This window comes from Orcinus orca, chromosome 13 (assembly GCF_937001465.1).
Source record: "Orcinus orca chromosome 13, mOrcOrc1.1, whole genome shotgun sequence".
Lineage (NCBI taxonomy): Eukaryota > Metazoa > Chordata > Mammalia > Artiodactyla > Delphinidae > Orcinus > Orcinus orca.
In genome coordinates, this window is record NC_064571.1 from 79,509,923 (window position 1) to 79,523,437 (window position 13,515).

General features: G+C 50.3%; 1 protein-coding gene across 1 annotated transcript in view; it reads left to right on the forward strand.

Moving 5' to 3' along the window:
* Positions 1 to 330: 330 nt before the first annotated feature.
* Positions 331 to 13,515, forward strand: part of CYRIA (CYFIP related Rac1 interactor A) — a 106,487-nt gene continuing 93,302 nt past the window's right edge. Inside the window, exon 1 of the mRNA XM_004274865.4 lies at positions 331 to 444. The gene's annotated coding sequence lies outside the window, so the exon portion shown is untranslated. The remainder of the gene's footprint in view (positions 445 to 13,515) is intronic.

A 13,515-nucleotide genomic window follows, 5' to 3' on the forward strand; every position in this document is an offset into this window, starting at 1 on the left:
GAGGGCGGGTGTGCGTCCAGGGGTGGATCAAAGGGCCTTTCTCCCGTCTTTTTTTTTTTTTAGAGGAAGAGTGGGTACGGAGGGATTCCGTGTGTAGAAGCAGCAGGGGCACATCCGGGCTTCCTCCTGGAGGGCAAAGCCAGCGGCCAAGGCCTAGAAAAGGGCAGGGGTTTCTGCGTGCGGAGATGGTCTGCGCAAGGGATCTGGCGCGGGTCTGCGGACCCTGCCTGGAGACGGCGGGGGTGGGGCTCCCCGGGGGCCGGGGCGGGGCGGCCGCAGCCGGCGGGGCTGGAGGCGGGGCTGGAGGCGGGGCGGGGCGAGGCGGGGCGGGGCGGGGCTCTGGGGCCGTCTCGCAGGCTGCGGCGGCCGCGGGAGAGGCGTCCACAGCGGTGGCGGCTGGGGCAGCGGCAGACCGGCGGCCGAGCAGGGCGGCGGCGGCACGGGGTGAGCGGGGCGCGGGCCCGGCAGGGACGCGGCGGGGAGCGCGGCCGGGGGCCTGCAGGGAAGCGGGCTCGGGAGGCGCCCGGCGAGCACTGCCATCCTTCCCCAGCTCCGGACGCAGCCTTCGGGGGAGGGCGGGAGGGAGAGCCGAGGACCCAGTCCCTTAGCTCTTCTCCAGAGATCGCCGTCCAGATGTCCGACTAGGCGCCCCACTGCCCCTTCTCCCGAGGACAGCCTCCTGCTTGTGTTCCAGGTCACCTCCCTCGCCCCTCAGCCACTCAACCTCCTGCCCCAACCCCCAACGCCAGGTATCTTCAGCTCCAAAGCCATTCTTCCAGGAGAGCCCCGACGCTGCTTCCCCATGCCCACCACCAGAGGCCCGGCTCCCCAGCACTCTCTACAGCCCCAGAGGCAGAGATGACCCCCGTCCCTAGGGCCTGCACACCTGGACTCTAATGCTGCCACCTGCCAGGGACTCTTCCTAGCCAGCCAGCCAGCTGCTGTGCACCGCACCCAGGCCTCCTTGCCATCACTCTCCTCCATCTCAGAATCCCAGTCTGAAGAAAGGGACTTGACGGATCCTGAGCTTTGGGAACAATTTGACCCACTTCCCAAAGGCTGATTCCGGGCCAGCCCGGCTGTTTGGTGGAGACACCTGTCTTGCCTGCCAGCCGAAGGACCGACCGGTCTCTGGCAAGACGGGCCAGCGGGTCCCTGGGTCCTCCTCCAAGCTGTCCTGACTTGCTGACCAGTGACCCCAGAGACCAGGACCAAGAGCTTTGTCATTTAAGACCTCCAGGTCTCTTTGCTGACCCCACCCCCAGTTCCCCAGAATTCCGCCCCTGCTGGTGGGAGTGCAGGGTCCACCATCCTGGCCCTGGCCTCCCCTCCCATGCCCTTGTTTCCCGGCTGCCTGCTCCCCGGGGAACCCAGGGCAGAGTAGTGGAGCTGGGATTCAGGGCCTCGGTCTCCCCCCCAGCCCTCTGGCCTTCCTTCCTTTCCCTGTTAGAAACTTTTCCCCTCTTTTGCTGGTCACCATCACTCCGGTTGGGCCTGGGCCATCTGCACAGTGCTGTGTCCCCAGGGCACAGAAAGCTGGGCTGGGACCACGGAGGGCTGGGACGTGTGCTGGGCCAGCACGAGGAGGGTGGCTGCTAGCCAGGTCGGGCTGGGCGTCTGGGCCCGGGGGCCAGAGCTTTAGGGTGGGTCGTTGGCTTTCACTGAGCCCCAAAGGGGGTCCGAGGGCTTGCTTTGCTGTGAAGAGAGAGGGCAGAGCAGGGGCTGTTTTTCCTGCCTGCTTCTGTCTTGTGTTGCTATGGTGACAGTTTTGCCTCTCTTCCTTCTTCTGACTCTTCTGGGAGCTGGTTTTTATTGGTCTGTTGTTCTGTCTTTTATGGCTCTAATTTCTCCTTTCTATTTGCTCTGAAATAAACAGTCATAAACATGGGCGCTGGGCCCAGGCTGGGGGCTGGCAGAACTTCACCTCTTCCTGGCCCCAGGCTCCTGTGAGAGGAGAGTCGGGGAAAGAGGTGGGGACAGACCTGGCCACACTCCCTCCTGCCCCCAGCTCTGGGAGGGCGGCAGAGGCATCACAGTCTCAGGCACACAGTGGGTAGCCCGCTGCCTCGGTGCTAATAATAGACCCAAGTGTGATGCAGAAGCCCGCTAATGTTGATTTCCTTTCATCTTCAAGGCAGCTCTGTGGGGTAGGGGCCGTCCCCACTCTGCAGATGACAAAACTAAGCTCAAAGTGAGCTATTTCCCTCAGGTCACTCTGCTTTTAGCACATCGTCCGTGCTGAGATTTTGTTGAATGGATGGAAAAGTGATGGAGCTGGCGCACAAAAGCCCAGCTCGCTGCCTGGCCACCCCGAGGGCTTCCAGGTCCTGCTCCCAGAGGACCAACAGAGCTCCCCCAAACCCATGTGCTGGGAGACTCATTGAAGGGTTTTCCCCCGTTTCCCCACTGGACTCCCATGGAGGCCACTGCCAGAGAGCGGCCTGTCAGGTCCCTTGCGCACCTTTGACCCCACTGTTGGGGACTCAAGTTGGGAGGAGAGTCAAGGCACTTGTGACTTCCTGTTTTTGCTCAGCACCCAGAAGCGTTCAGTTTGCTTTTACTCTCAGGGCTTAGATGCAGCCGGGTGAGCCGGGGACACTGAGAACCCAGGAGACCTTCCCAAGTCAGCCCTGGGCGAGGAGTTCAGAGCTGTCCGGCCCTGGGTCACCGGCGGTCAGCTGTCAGCGACACCCTCCAGAGAAGCTGCCCCCCTTTTCCCTTTTATTTTTCCCTTCACTACACACTCTTTTCTTTCCCATCCCTCCCCTTTCTCCCTTCACATTGCCAGTGCTCTAGGCCTGTTAGTAATGAGCTGGAAAAGCACCGTGGTAGCATGAAAAAACCAGGGAGTCAGCAACCTCATTGTCAAATTCCAGCCCTGGGGCAGTCAGTTCACTCACATGGGCCTCAGTTTCAACCTTTCAAATGGGGTTGATAGCATCTGTCTGAATGGTTACATTTGCTTGTTTTTGTAGGATTGAATGGAGTAGTTTACAGGGATTGCTTTACAAAGTTGAAAGCCTGAAGGGCGCATAATGTTCTTCTCCTGTTGGGAGGTGTCAGTGTTAAAGAGACCCCAGACCACTGCCCGGAGATCAAGAACTGATTTAGGAATAATTAAACTATAAAATCTCAGGAGCAGAGGCATGCTCTAGTCATCTTGTCCAGAGTCGATGCTGAATCAATCCATTTCTTTATTATGCACCTTCCATTAACTGAGCATCTACTCTGTACCAAATACACTTTGGGGAACTGGGGATTTAAAAAACATGAACACTATTCCTACTTTCAAAGAAGGTAGTCTGGGGGTAAAGACAGTCATGAAAAGAGATCCTTATGATGCCTTCGAAGAAGTGGTGTGATCGGGAAAAAGGCAGGGAGATGTGAAGCCCAGAGATGATGACTTGACTAGCCACCCACCCCTTTATGGTTGAATCAGGCAGCCTGTACTTTGCGGCTGAAATACATCTCTCTTAGCACCGCCCACCTGGCAAGCCCTCGGTCAGGCCCTCGCAGCGAAGGATGGGTGATGACTCCCGAGCCCCTCAGTTCTGTGAGCAGTGTCGGGGGAGAGAGGCATGTGGCAGGAGCCAGCCAGCCCTGCCTTCCTTGCTGAGTCTTTTTTTTTTTTTTTTTTTTTTTAATTTATTGGCTGCGTCGGGTCTTCGTTGCTGCTCACGGGCTTTCTCTAGTTGCAGCAAGCAGGGGCTGCTCTTCATTGCAGTGCGCGGGCTTCTCATTGAAGTGGCTTCTCTGGTTGCAGAGCACGGGCTCTAGGCGCAGGGGCTTCAGTAGTTGTGGCGTGCGGGCTCTAGAGCGCAGGCTCAGTAGTTGTGGTGCGCGGGCTTAGTTGCTCCGCAGCACGTGGGATCTTCCCGGACCAGAGCTCGTACCCATGACCCCTGCAGTGGCAGGTGGGTTCCCATCCACTGCACCACCAGGGAAGCCCCCTTGCTGAGTCTTCACTCATCCACTCATAGTAGCCTCTGGCTCCTATTTCATCTTGGTCAAAATCCTTTCGCAAAGGCTACATGAATTACCTGACAAGGCAACATGGTGTTTGGGAAGAAAGCGGACTTTGGGAACCAGCCATGAGCTCAAACTGTACTACTACTGTGTCCTAAGTGTGGGATCCTGAGGGAGTATCTAAGCTCTCTGAGCCTCAGTTCTTGTACCTGTAAAATGGCAATAATGAGACTTGCCTTCTAGGAAGTGAATGATCTTATGTATTTATAGGGTCTGGCATGGGGCCCACTTCACACTTGCTGTTATTTAGTTATACTGATTAGGAAAGAGTTCTCAGTTACTGGGCCTCTGGGTCCTCTTAGAACCATGGTGGGGCGCTCTTTGGACTAATTCTGGCCTTCAGAGATCCATTCATTATCTGGGAAGGTTAAAGATTGCCCACGCTCAGGTTCTAAGCACTGCTGGTTAATCTTTGAGTTATCTCTCACCAGATAAAACAATGTTCTACAACATGGCGATACTGCAAATCAGCAACACTTTGATTTCCTCAAAGGGGAACAAATTTGAAATGGCAACAAACACGCTGAGTTTCAAAAACATGTTACTCTGAGAATACTTTAATTTGATGTAATCCCACTTGCTTATTTTTGCTTTTGTTTTCTTTGCTTTTGGTGTCAAATCCAAAAAAATCATTGCCAAGACCTACATCAAGGAGATTACCACCTGCGTCTTCTTCTAGAAGTTTTATGGTTTTAGGCCTTGCATTCAGTCTATGTTTTGAGTTACTTTTTGTGTATGGTGTAAGATAGTGGCCCAGTTTGGTTCTTTTGCATGTGGCTGTCGTTTTCCCAACACCATTTATTGAAGAGACTGACCTTTCCCCGTTGCATGTTCTGGCTCCTCTGTCAGGCAATACTTTAACATGAATGCTTCACATTTTTTATTCTGGGCATGTTTAGCTTCCTGTTCTTTTTTTTAAGTTACCCTGTCTATGGATAGACATTTTCTCAAACCATCACTGCAACTCTGTGACATTGGTATTATCATGCCCTTTTGACAGTAAAGGAAACTGGGAAAGGTCCCTTGCACAGAGTCTGGCGGCTAGCAAGTGGCAGGGCCAGAATTTAAAACTGGGCCCGACTTGCTCTTCATGCTGGCGTACACAGCCTTGTCATCTCCTTGGCTGGCATGTCAGTGATTTAAAATAATTGCGTTTGGAGTATGCAAGCAGATTCTAACGGCGGTGGAACCGGTCAGGGCTGTGACTCGGACCCATAGTAAATATTTAGAGACTTTATTAGGGTTTTGTTCTCAGCACAGCATGAACGAGGCTTTCGGCAGTTGGCTGAGGCTTGGTTCCTAGAAGTGGTGAAGAGAAGAGGAGTTCGGCGTGTCCTAGTTCAGAAAACATGTTTGGTGATGCTCAAAGTAGCTTCCTTTGCCCAAGAACAGGTTGCCAGTTTGTCGCTGAAATAAATTCAGTTGATCTTAGAACTGAACGTATGAACGGAAAGCATGACAGGTGCACCCCAGGGATCTAGGAACAGAAGCAAGAAGGTCAGAAAATGTGGGTCAGTGGCCCTACAGATGCAGGGGTGGTTGGGATTCCGTCTGTCAGTGTAAGTCATGTCTAGGAAGATGGAGGTAGAAAAGCGATTACAGAATGGCTCACTCCTAGCCTTTCCTGGGTAATTTAGAAGCCGAATTTCCCTGGTCTGAGAACCCATTGTCCTGAAAACAGTGCCATGTTTGCCAGCAACACGCTTACCTGGTCCAGCTTAGCTCTGCAGACAGATCCGTTTCTATTGGCAGTTATCTCAGGGCCTGAGTCTGGTGTCCGCTTATTTAATGACTTCATTGAATGAAACTGGGGATATGGGGATATATGTATACGTATAGCTGATTCACTTTGTTATACAGCAGAAACTAACACACCACTGTAAAGCAATTATACTCCACTAAAGATGTTAAAAAAATAAATAAACTGGGGAAATGGGATGCCCCCAAAGAGCTGAATTGCAGTTTTATGATGGATCAAGCATAAAAATAAGATCATTCACTCATTTGCTTAGCAGATGTGTACAGGACAGGCTCCTGCCTTGTGCTGAGCTAGATGGAACACAGTGATCGAGATGGCTTTGTCCCTGGCCTCAGGTAGCTCTCACTCCAGGCAGGAAACACACACCTAAAATGGAGCTTGGAGAGTGTCGGAGAGAGTGCGGAGGGCGGGGAGGAAGGGGGAAGTCATTGTTTCACCTCTTACGGCAACACCGCCCCCTGCCTCCCCATGGGTGTTGTCTGTGGTGCACCTGAATCGCACCTGACACGTTGCAGGGAGAGGAAGCCTGAAAGAGAAAAGTACAAGCCTGGACGGCGAAAAGCAGGCTCTGCTCTCAGCCCTGTCCTCGCTGCCTGCGTGGAGGAGGAGGGGCAGGCACGGTGGTCCCCCCACCGCCCCGGGTTTAGGTACCCACGGTCAACTTCGGTCTGAAAATATTAAGTGGAAAATTCCAAAAATAAACAACTCAACAGTTTTTTGTTTGTTTTTTGCGGTACGCGGGCCTCTCACTGTTGTGGCTTCTCCCGTTGCGGAGCACAGGCTCCGGACGCGCAGGCTCAGCGGCCGCGGCTCACGGGCCCAGCCGCTCCGCAGCATGTGGGATCCTCCCGGACCGGGGCACGAACCCGCGTCCCCTTCATCGGCAGGCGGACTCTCAACCACTGCGCCACCAGGGAAGCCCAACTCATCAGTTTTAAATTGTGCACCGTTCTGAGGAGCGTGATGAAATCGAGCACCTTCCCGCTCCGTCCCCTCGGGATGTGAATCATCCCTTTGTCCAGCGCACCCCTCCTGTGAGTCACTTAGTACCCATCTTGGTTATCAGATAGACTGTGGCCGTATCACGTTGCTTGGGTTCAAGGAACCGTTGTTTTACTTAATAATGGGCAAGAGTAGTGATGCTGGCAATTCGGATGCGCCGAAGAGAAGCAGTAAAGTGCTTCCTTTCAGTGAAAAGGTGAGAATTCTCAACATAATAAAGAAAGAAAAAAAATCTTTGCTGAGGTTGGTAAGATCTAGAGTAAGAAATTCATGCTGGTTTTGCTGTCACACCTCATACGGCAAAAGTCACGGCTACATAAGGAGTGTTTAGTGAAGATGGAAAAGACATTAAATTTATATAATAAGATACTTTAAGAGAGAGGCCACATTTACATAACTTTTATTACAGCATATTGTTATAATAGGTCTATTTTTTATTAGTTACTGGTGTTATCTCTGTGCCTAATTTATAAAGTAAACTTCATCACAGGCATGTGTGTATAGGAAAAACCATAGTATATGTAAGGTTCAGCACTATCTGTAGTTTCCACTGGCGGTCTTGGAACATATTCCCTGAGGATAAGAGGAGACCACTGTACTTCACTTTCACTGTAGGTAATATGGGAAGGTTGGATTTGGTAACTTAGAAGGGTGCTTCCAACACCTAGCCGATGATTCTAATAAACCCTTGGGCTTCTGTCCCAAAGTGACAGGTGCAGAAGCAAAACCTGGCAGCCTTAGTCAGCAAGGTTTCAGAGACAGAGCTGGGATGGGGAGAGCCGAGGGTGTTTTCAAAAAACAGAGAAACCTTGCGCCCCCTCGTAGAAAGGGAGCCAAGTCTGATTGAGCATCCGAATAAATAGTTGAAAGTCAAGGCTATCGACAAAAGGGAGAGCCAGGAGGGATGCAGGAGCTCAGCAGCGGTGGGAAGGACCGTCACCAGCTCACTCCCACGTTCCAGGATCTCCACCGCCTGGGATGTGGAGGGTTGACCTCAGAGATGCTTTGGTCACTGCAGAATGCCCTTCTGTTTTAAGTTAATGTCTGTTTTAAAAAATCATTTGGTTTGATGATTTCCGGGTTTTAGAATAAATTAAAATGCATAATCGTTTTAGGACCGTGAGGAACAGTGCCAGACACACAACTATCTCAACACACCGTCAAGCTGTGTCATTCCCAGTGGCATCCAAACTCAGGCTCTTCCAGTAGCAACGGTGAGGCCAGATGCCTGGCACCTGGAGTAGAGAGACAGAGAAAACCCACTTGAAGCAGCCTGGGCTTTCTCAAGTTATGCCATCTCTGAGTCTTGTGTTTCCTTGTGTAAAATGTGGGTGGCAGCAAAACCTTCCGAATAATGAGCATTTAATATCCACTTTTAGCAATCCCCTAAAGAGCTTTAAAAAACAGATATCCCCATTCTGTGGATGGGGAAACTGAGGTCCACAGGTGTTAAGAAACTTGCATAATGTCACATCATGAGGAAGGTTGCACAGCTGGCACCTGAAACCATGTCTGTGTGCTTTCAAAGCGTGGTCTCTCCTTACCACCCACCCTAGGAAGGAGAGGATGCCAACGCTTTGAGATCCAGAGAGGTGACATGTGCACCTAGAAGTTCCGTGAGACCATCCCAGGGCTGCCGGGTGAGTGCATCTGAAGTCCACAGACCTGGCTGGAACCCTGGCTTTTCCCGTGGGCAGATGTCTTAGGCTTACTGAGTTTTCTAATTTTGGAACTGAAGTTAATAATATTTGTGACCCAGGAATATTGCAAAGAATACAGGCATACCTCATTTTACTGTACTTCACAGATATTGCGTTTTTTTTACAAATTGAAAGTTTGTGGCAAGCCTCAGTCCATCAAGTCTGAGCCATTTTTCCAACAGAATTTGCTCACTTCATGTCTCCGTGTCACATTTTGGTAATTCTGGCAATATTTCAAGCTCTTTCATTTTTATTAGATTTGTTTTGGTCATCTGTGATCAATGATCTTTGATGTGACTGCTATAACTTGCTGAAGGCTCAGATGATGGTTAGCATTTTTTAGCAATAAAATTTAAATTTTAAAAATTAAGGTATGTACATTTTTAGACACAGTGCTCGTGCACACTTAACAGTCTACAGTTTAGTGTAAACATAACTTTTATATGCACTGGGAAACCAATTCATGTGACTCGCTTTATTGCGGTGATCTGAAAACGAACCCACGTGATCTCCGAGGTGTGCCCGTAAATGAATTAAACATTGTCAGTCTCCCTTTTTGCCTGATCTTTTAAGAAAACGTGTTTGAAAAGTTCTCGATCTACTTCCTTGAGGCTCCTTTTTATTTGTTGTTTTAAGTTGGAAACAACAGGGAACTTCTTTCTCTGACAGACGCATTCCGGAATTGCCCCGACAAAGCCCCCCAAATCCACTCTTCTGGACCTATACTTCTAGCTCGTAAGCCTTCATTTTAAACTTGAAATGAACCTGGCCGTGTTGCTTACTGGAGTGTAATAAGGATAAGAATTCCAGTCGGCATCCAGCATTGCACCTACTGTATGATCTGTCTCCCATCCTGTCTTTCCTATATTTTGTAAATGCACGTGTATGTTTTTTTTCCCCTGAACTGTTGAGGTTTGAAATCTGCGCCCTTGAGTACTTTCAGAAGTAATCAATGGAGCCGTAAGCTATTTTCTGACATTCCCTTATTTGCAATTCCAAAATCCAAAATGCTCTGAAAATGCAGTGGTTGTTTTTTTTTCATATCTCATCTGGAGGCAAAAGCTGGCCTGATGGTACCTGAGACTATTTTTAGTTTGTATTTATCCCACTCAGGATGAACAAGTTTTTCATCAGAAGGATGAGTGCTCCAGACTGGGGGTACATATAACATGCTATTAGCTGTACTCTATTACCTTTCTAAAATCTGAAAAATTCTGAATTTGGAAGCACATCTGAGCAAGGAGTTTCAAAGAAGCATTTGTGAATCTCCCTTTCTAAAAGCCCAAAGGAACTCACAGCACCCCTGGGATTGGGGCGTTGGGGAGGCACCAGAGGGACCCTCCAATGTCTACCTGATACCAAATGCTGTGGTGACATGATTCATCGTGTACTCATCAGAAGCCTTCATGGCCAGTTTTCTATTTCCTCAATTTAAATAATAGGAAATAAATGAGCAGGCTTGGCACAAAAACAAAACAAAAACAACAATAACAAAACCTTTTAAAAGCGTGGGTTCCAAAGTTTCATTGGGACAAAGTAGTTTTTAAAAAATTCCATAGAACTAAAATAAGCTGGGAATTTTTGATCTAGCGTGGCTTATAATCGAGTTTCACAACTGGCCTTTGGGGGGAAGATAGAAGGGAATTTTTAAATCCTACTCATCATTTTAGCCTTGGGAGGAGGAAGCAGGGCTTGGAGAGCGAGCAGGAGGAAGTAAAAAGGCCCGAGTAGGAGTGAGAAGGTCTTGGTTCTTATCTTGGGTCTGTTCTTGACTTGTTGAGTGATTTGGGCATGTTGCCTCCCTTCTCTGGGCTCTAGGAACTCCGTTTTGAAGTCATTTAATTCTTTCTGTCTCTCAGAGTCTAGGAGTAGAGGCTGGGGCCCCCAAAGGGAGTGAAAAGCACTGAGCTGCCCCCCTGGGTGCATTCTCGCAGCTTCCATCCATCTGGCCTCCAGCCAGACTGGAGGGAGGTGAACAGCTTCCTCGTGCTCTTCGTTGGTCTCCCCCAGGTCTTTCCTTTCTCCTGCTCTCACAGCACGACCCTCTGACACTGTAGGCTGGTTTGTGTGGGATTCACTTTGTCCCCAGCACCTCCCCTGATGCCCAGGGAGGGCTCACGGGATGTTTAACCGAGCACTGCAGGTGAAACTGCCCCGCTGGTGATGGCCAGCGCCGAGGGTTGCACTGGGGCTATGGTCAAGGCCATGCTAGGCACTGCTGAGGGGGTGTTGGGAAGGAGAGTGGCAGTTCCCAGTTGCAGAGCACAGGACCAGTGCAAGTTCTGCCCATGGAGATGGAATAGGTCCCCGCAATGGCCTGTGTGGGCGAGGGGTTGGCATGTAGCGCATTTAGGTAAAGGGTGTTGGGGACCCATCTACCTCCCTCTCATTTTCTCCCTCTCTCCCTCCCTTCCTTCCTTCTTTCCTTCCTTCCTTCCTCCTGCCCTGCCTCTCTCTCTCTCTCTCTCTCTCTCTTTCTCTTTGGAATTTACTCTTAACCTATCATAAGTCTGACTTTTGCCGGGTTGAAAGTTTCTGGAGAATCTAACGAGGTTTAAAAAGTTGGTGATTCTGTCTGTCTCAGAGCCCCTGCCCTGCCCACCCAGGAGATGCTCACTTAGCAGTAACCCACGATAGGAACCGGGCCCCTGACCTTGGATGGGGGTTTGCACGATGGAGAAATGACCTTGACTTTTAGGGTCCTGAAGCCCTTCAGGTCGCACAGACTGTGGGATCCACCGGGCAGCTGTAAATCTGGTTGACACCAGGGCACACTGAGAGGAGGGCACCTCTGGGGGTGGCTCGTCCTTATAAATTAGCGAGGCCTGGACTCCTGTGTGTGCGCGTGTGAGTGTGAGTGTATGCCTGCTGTGTGGGTGCGTGAGCGTGCACGATGTGTGGTGTGTGCGCGGCATAGGTTGTGTATGTGTGAGCAGGTGTGAGTGCGTGGATTCCCGGGTCCTTACAGATCCTGGGAGGCGCTACCAAGGCCCGGGCCTGGCGTTGTCCGGTCGCGGCTCCCTGCAGCCCGACCCGCGGCCTCTGTGTAGCTCCAAATGGAACTGACCACCTAGCGGCTCCCTAGGGCCTGAAGGACCTTTAATCTTTCAGAGACCAGTGACCACCGACAAAGGCAATTCGGAGGTTAACTGGCAGGAAACAACTAAATTATGTTTTCTTAGGGAGAAATATCTAATCCTTCTGCTTTGGAAACCCAGAACCCTGTCAAAGCTGATTTTATACATATTTGAAAAGACACAAGTCATTTGAGCATGAGACTTTAAAAGTAAAGATAAACAAGAGAAAAGCCTAATATGGGTTTTAAAAAATAAAGGACTAGGGATACGGTCAGTTTCATTTGACAGCCGGGTGGAGGAAGGTAGGAAAGGATTATGAAAGCGAAAAGGAATGGAAGGAGAAAGAGAAACACAGAAGAGAAACCGTTTGAGCTGCCTTTGCCCTGTGACAGGCGCCGGGCCTGTCTCCTCGTCCGGACTCTTCCAGTCCAAACCCAGGCCGGGCTTAGCAGAGTCGGGAGGCTGGAGGGGAGGGAAGCGGATGGATAGAAGAAGGGGGCTGAGGATCCTTGCACGGTTTGCTTACTAAGCTCCCGAGATCAAGAAGACCTCTCGGGGTGGTGGACAGCACCCTGTCCAGGGAGTCCCCTGGGAGCTGAGGTCTCTCACTGACCCACCTAACCTTCTGTAATCCCGTCCCTCTCTGCGCCTCAGTTTCTTGGCCTGCAGTTGCTGTGGCTGAGAACTCTCTTGTCCGTGTGTGCAAATCGGGGGCTTCCTCCCACGTAACTGGGGGCGAGTGTGCACGTTCCCGCTGGTGGGGATGAAATGCTCTGTGCATCTCCCCTATTGTTTCCTCCTTTTAAACCACCTGTGTGTGAAGTCCCCTTTCACGCTGTCCACTCAGTAATCTGCTAGTAAGGCTGTGGGTTGTACAGATATATCTGTTCCACCTCAAATTCAGGAAATGATTTGGTAGCTCCTATCAGCTAAAATAGCAACTGTGTGCTCACGATTTCGTCGTATGTGCGCTTGAGTTGGTTTTTTCTACATAGTTATTTCCAGGTTACCCAATACCGACATGGCCCCTGATTTTTCAAAGTGTACCACATTTTCAGTTGTGTTCATGACACTGAATTGTGATCTGCAGCATGCTTTTAATACCTGTCAGTTCTCTTTTGCTAGTCTGTTTGTACACATCCCTCACCCTACAGACAACCTTGCAAGGTAGAGATATATTTTTTTCTCTTTTGCAGATAAAGACTGAAGCTAAGACAGTTTTAAAAACTTGCTTTAAGGACATAGGATTGAAAATGGGGCACCAGGATTTTGAGTCAAGTCTGTCTGGCTCTCAAAGCCCTACCGTTTCCCACACCACATAGTTCCCACTGCTTCCAGGCCACAGTTTTATTTCTTTTAGGAAAATCAAATCTTTTTTTTTTTCCTGCGATGGTTCTACTTAAGCCTCAGAAAATGCAATCATAGCTGGAGTTCTTCGCCTCCTTGCAGAGTGGAGTCCCATGGTTCTCCCTCCCATGATGTAAACTTCATGCAAATAATATATGCCACATAACACACTTTTGCCATGCACTCCTCAAGTGCCACACACTGTTCTAGAAACTTTCATGTTTCATTGAATGGGAGATGTTGTGGACTTTATTTTATAGAGGTCAAAACTAAGTCTCAGGGCTTCCCTGGTGGCGCAGTGGTTGAGAGTCCGCCTGCCGATGCAGGGGACGCGGGTTCGTGCCCCGGTCCGGGAAGATCCCACATGCCGCGGAGCGGCTGGGCCCGTGAGCCATGGCCGCTGAGCCTGTGCTCCGCAACGGGAGAGGCCGCGGCAGTGAGAGGCCCGCGTACCGCAAAAAAAAAAAAAAAAAAAAAAAAGAATGTTAATGAAAGTTTATTTGTGATTCTTTTGATAACATGGGGAGTTTGAAGGCATGCCACTTCTAAACTCCAATTAGCAAGTTCCTTTTTGGACAACCTTCAAAGGGTTGCTAGGGAAAGA